Below are 6,220 nucleotides of genomic sequence, written 5' to 3'. Positions count from 1 at the left end.
GTACATAGAGAGATAAGGGAGTCAGTCTGCAGATGACACCAGCACAAAGCAAATAGAGGGAAACTTCCAAATGGAGAGGAAGACAGGAATATGTCTTTATAGAACAGACTGCTCCAAATTTAGGGAGATAAGAAATTACTTCAGGATAACCACAAAGATAATTAACAATCCTTCTAAGCAAACTCAGAATAAAGAAAAACACAAGGGCTTAGTGAGCACAACACCAATATCATGAAGGAAAGAAAAAAATACTTGATAACAAAATAAACTCAACACAGAAAAATAGTTGGAACAAGGAATTCACCAACAACACAACAAAAAACACAGTAGAGTGATGGCAATAAATTCATACCTATCACTAATTACACTCAATGTGAATGGGCTAAATGCACCAGTCAAGAGAAAGAGAGCGGCAGATTGAGTAGAAAGGAAGACTCATCAACATGCTGCCTATAAGAGACCCACCTTAGACACAAAGATTAATATAGATTAAAAGTTATAGGGTAGAAAATAATATTTCAAGCTAATGGCAACCAAAAAAGAGCAGGAGCGGCAATATTTCTGATAACATAGATTTCAAGGTGAAAAACAGCATTAGAGACAAAGAAGGACACTGTATGAAAAGGGTCAATTGACCAAGAGGACATTACCATAATAAATATCTATGCACCCAGTGAAAGAGCTTCAAAATACATGAAGCAAATATTAACTGAATTGAAAGGAAAAATAGACAACTCTACAATAGTAGTAGGAGACTTTAACACACCACTTTCAAGGAGGGACAGAACAACTAGAAAAAACTAAACAAAGATACGGAAGAACTCCACAACACAATCAACCAACCTGACCTCATAGACATACACAGAACACTCCACCCAACAAAAACACAATACACATTATTCTCCATTGTACATGGATCATTCTCCAGAATAGATCATATGTTAGGCCACAAAACAAGCCTCAATAAATTCAAAAACATTGAAATACTACAAAGCATCTACTCAAATCACAATGCTATAAAATTAAAAATCAATAATAGGAAGACAAGGGAAAAGAATCAAATATGTGGAAACTGAATTATACTGCTCCAAAACTACTGAAGAACTACAGAAGAAATAAAAGGTGAAATAAATTAATTCCTAGAAATAAATAAGAATGAAGACACAACTTAACCAAAACTTATGGGACACAGCAAAAGCAGTAATCAGAGGTCAATTTATAGCAATAAATGCACACACCAAAAAAGGAGAAAAAATCAAAATCAACAGTTTAACTCAAAAACTCCAACAACTAGAGAAAGAGCAACAAAGGAAACTTACAGTGCCTGGAGGTAAGGAAATAATAAAGATCAGAGAAGAGATAAATGAAACAGAAAACAAACACACACCAAAAAAAAAAACAGAGAAAATCAACAAAACAAGAAGCTGGTTCTTCTAAAAGATTAACAAAATCGACAAACCACTGGCAAATTTAACTAAGGAAGAGAAAGAGAAGATGCAAATAACACAAATAATAAAAGGGCAACATCACAACAGAACTAACTGAAATAATAATGATAATAACAGAATATTACGAAGAACTGTACTCCAACAGATTCGAGAACCTAGAAGAGATTGATAAGTTTTTAGAAATACAAGTCCTACCTAAACTATCCCAGTCAGTGACAGAATACTTGAACAGGTCCATAACAAAAGAAGAAATTGAACAGGTCATGAAAAATTAAATTAAATTAAATTAAAAACTCCCCACAAAAAAAAGTCTTGGCCCAGGTGGCTTCACTAGAAAATTGTACCACACTTTCAGGGAAGAGTTGATACCTGTATTATTCAAACTATTCCAGATCATAGAAAAAGATGGAATATTCCCAAATTCATTCTATGAAGCAAGCATTAACACTGATACCAAAACCAAGGAAAGACACCACTAAAAAGGAAAACTACACACCAATATCCCTCATGAATATAGACACAAAAATCTTCAACAAAATCTTAGCCAACAGAATCCAACAACATATTAAAAAAAATAATGTATCCTGACCAAGTGGAAATCATACCTGGTATGAAAGGATGGTTCAACATCAGAAAAACAATCAATGTAATCTACCACATAAACAAAACAAAACAAAAAAACCATATGATTATATCAATTGACAGACTAAAAGCAACTGATAAAATCCAACACCCATTCCTGTTCAAAATTCTCAGCAAAATAGGGGTAGAAGGGAAATTTCTCAATATAATAAAAGGCATATATGCAAAAACAACAGCCAACATCAGAGTTAATGGAGAAAGACTCAAAGCATTGCCCTTGTGAACAAGAACCAGACAAGGATACCCTCTATCACCACTTCTATTCAACATTGTATTGGAAGTGAAGATTGGGCAATCTACTTCCATAATGATACTGCCTCAGAAACCCAAGGAGGGGTCACTATGAGTCGGGTCCAACTCAACAGCAAATAACAATAACAAGCCTGGGCAATAAGGCAAGAAAGAGAAATAAAGACATCCAAATTGGCAAAGAAGTAAAACTATTTCTATCTGCAGATGACATGATCCTATATATAAAAACACAAGAGACTCAACAGAAAAATTACTAGAAACAATAGAAATGTTCAGCAAAGTAGCAGCGTACAAGGTCACCATACAAAAATCAGTTGGATTCCTTTATATCAGAAAAGGAAATAAGGAAAACAATACCATTTACAACAGCTACTAAAAAGACAAAATACTTAGGAAAAAAATCTTACCAGGAACACAAAAGACCTGTACAATGAAAACTACAAAACACTACTGCAAGAAACTACAAGGGATCTACATAAATGGAAGAGCATGCCTTGTTCATGGATAAGAACACTGAATATTGTGAAAATGTCAATACTACCCAAAGCAATCAACACATTCAATGCAATCACAATCCAGATTCCATTGACATTTTTTAACAATCAGTAATTGCATATGGAAAGGAAAGAGACCTCGGATAACCAAAGCACTGCTGAAGAAGAAATAAAGCGGAAGGTCTCACACTCCTGGACTTCAAAACCTACTATACAGCCACAGTAGTCAAAACAGCATGGTACTGGTACAATGAAAGAGAGATAGACCAATGGGACAGAATCAAAACTCAGAAATAGACTCATTCATCTATGGACAAGGAGTTCTGGTAGCTTAGTGCCTAAGGCACATGACTGCTAACCAGAAGGCTGGCCGTTCAAACCCACCAGCCACTCCTTGAAAGGAAGATGGGGCAATATACTTCCATAGTGATACTGCCTCGGAAACCCAAGGAGGTGTCCCTATGAGTCGGGTCCGACTCAACAGCACATAACAACAACAACAACAACATCTATGGACAGCTGAACTTTGACAAAGGTCCAAAACCCATTAAATGGGGGAGAGATAGCCTTTTTAACAAATGGTGCTGGCAGAATTGGATATCCATTTGTAGAAAAATGAAACAAGACCTATACCTCACCCCATACACAAAAATGAACTCAAGTTAGATCAAAGACTTAAATGTAATACCCAAAAGTATAAAGCTCATCAAAGATAAAATAGGGGCAAATCTAGGGGCCAAAATTTATGGCATAAATAGACTATCAAGCATAACCCAAAATGCACAGGCAGCAGAAGAGAAACTAAATGACTGGGACCTTTTAAAAATTAAATTCTTATGTGCATCAAGACTTCAAAAGGGTAAAAAGAGAACCTACAAATTGGGAGAAAATATTTGTCTATGACATATCTGACAAGGGACTTATCTCCAAAATTTATGGAAAACTTCAACACCTCAACACCAAAAAGACAAACAATGAATTCAAAAATGGGCAAAGGACATGAACAGAGACTTCACTAAAGAAGATATACTGGTGGCCAACAAACATGTGAGGAAACGCTCACAATCATTAGTCATCAGAGAGATGCAAATCAAAATAACAATGAGATATCATTGCACTCCAGCAATAATGGTAAAATTCAAGAAGACAGAAAATAACAAATGCTGGTAAGGCTGCGGAGAGATTGGAACCCTCATACACTGCTGGTGGGACTGCAAAATGGTACAACCATTGTGGAAAATGGTATGGCATTTCCTTAAAAACCTAAAAATAGAAATACCATTTGATCCATTAATTCCATTACTAGGAATATATCCTAAAGTGAGAGACAGACACATACATATGCACACCCATGTTCATTACAGCACAATTCACTATAACAAAGAGATGGAAACAACCTAAATGCCCATCAACAGACGATTGGATAATCAAATTATGGTACAGTAACAAAATGGAATACTATGCAACATTAAAGAATAATGAGGACTACGTGAATCATCTGGCAACATGGATGAAGTTAGAGTGCATGATGCTGAGTGAAATAAGTCGGTCACAAAAGGACAAATACTGTATGAGCCCACTATTGTAAAAAAGTCAAGAAAAGGTTTATTCAGGGAAGGAAACTCACTTTGTTGGTTACCAGGGAAGTGAGGGAAGAGGAGGGAAAATCTTGGACTATTTGGGGGTCACATGTTGATTTGGGTGAGGGAAGGAATAACATGGAAAGAGTCTGTGACCATCATTGTGACCCTGGGGAGAAAGAAGACATTGAAATTCACACACAAGGTATAGACAACAGAGGCAAATACTATTACATGTTCAACATGGCAGTATCATTAGCACCAAATACCAGGCTACAGATTAATGCATAGACAGGTGAGAAGATCAGGTGGGAGTAGGGGAACAGGAATACACCCTAGACCAAGGATAGATTTGGCTGAAGATAATCTTACATATGCACTTGTGCTACAAAACTAGCCACATACATTACAGACACAACTGAAGACAGAGTTGGAGTAACTTCTCAGAGACAACCAAACATCTTGTGAGAGAGAATCACCAGGCCTGGTGGACTCGGGACCGTGGTCTTATGGAACATCATCCTCAATTGGCACACACAGTTCATAAAAATTTTGTTCTACAACCTACTTTGGTGAGTGTCTTAAAAGCTTTCGAATGGCCATCTAAGATGCAGCTATTGGTCTCCTATCATATGGAGCAAAAAAGAACGAAGAACATCCAAGTCATCTGGAAACAATTAGTCCAAAGATAAAAAGACCACGAGGACTTCAGCCTCCAGGGCCCAAGACCAGAAGAATTAGATGATGCCCAGTTACCAATGCCAATTGCTCCAAAAAGGATCAAATCTGGAGATTCTAGATTGAGTGGGAGGAAAAATGTGGGAAAAAATTCAAAAACACAAAAATGTCTAGAATTATTGGTCAGAAAGAGACTGGTGGAACCCCCGAGACTATGACCCTGGATTATCCTTCAGGCCTAGAAATGGACTCACTTACATGGATTGGCTCTCAGTCCAACAGTAGAAAGACTTACACACAGAACATCTATCCCAGGGCGATGCACCCACCTACTCAAGGGAGATACACCCATTCAATCAATCAGCCATGAGACACCAGAGGGGTAGCACTCACATCAAGGAAAAGATAGACAGACAAGAATGCATGGATAAAAAGAGCACAGGGCGGGGGTGGTCACAGGGAGGAGAGGGGAGGAGAGCTTTTTATGGTTGGGGACAGTAATCGGGGCCATGAAATCAGATGTGCATCAACTGTTGATTGTAAAACAAGTTTCCTTCATAAATTTTTAGTCAAAGTATAATAAAAAATTTATGTAATTTATATAGGAGTTATTTATATACATAGAGAGAGAGTATTGTTCAGTGATTCCTACTTCTAGATGCTTAAAATATCAAGTAGAACGTGCACCATTTATTTAGCAAGGGTGAAAATGTTTTCTTTTACTTCTATACCTGGTCTTTTTTTTTTTTTTTCTTTTAATTGTGATTTGAGTGAAAGTTTACAGAACAAGTTCATTTTTCATTCAACAGTTCATACACATTTTGTTTCATGACATTGATTAAAATCCCCATAATGTAACTACTGTTTTCCCACTTCCTCCCTGTGTTACCTTTTCCCTATGTCCTTCTGTTCTATACATTCTGCCCTGTGAGCTATCTCCCTGTGTAAATGCTGCCCGTCTGAACTCCCATGATTGATTGTTCTAAGGAATGTACCTACCTGGTGTAATTGTTCACCTTGTAGGCTGTTCTGGTTACCTAGTGCCACTGTGACAAGAAATATACCACAAATGGGATGGCCTTAACAAACAGGAGTTTATTCTCTTAAACTTTGGAGACTTTAAATC

Source organism: Orycteropus afer, unplaced genomic scaffold, assembly GCF_000298275.1.
Source record: "Orycteropus afer afer isolate SDZICR_OR568_19922 unplaced genomic scaffold, OryAfe1.0 scaffold00030, whole genome shotgun sequence".
Classification (NCBI taxonomy): Eukaryota; Metazoa; Chordata; class Mammalia; order Tubulidentata; family Orycteropodidae; genus Orycteropus; species Orycteropus afer.
This window is presented reverse-complemented; position numbering follows the sequence as displayed.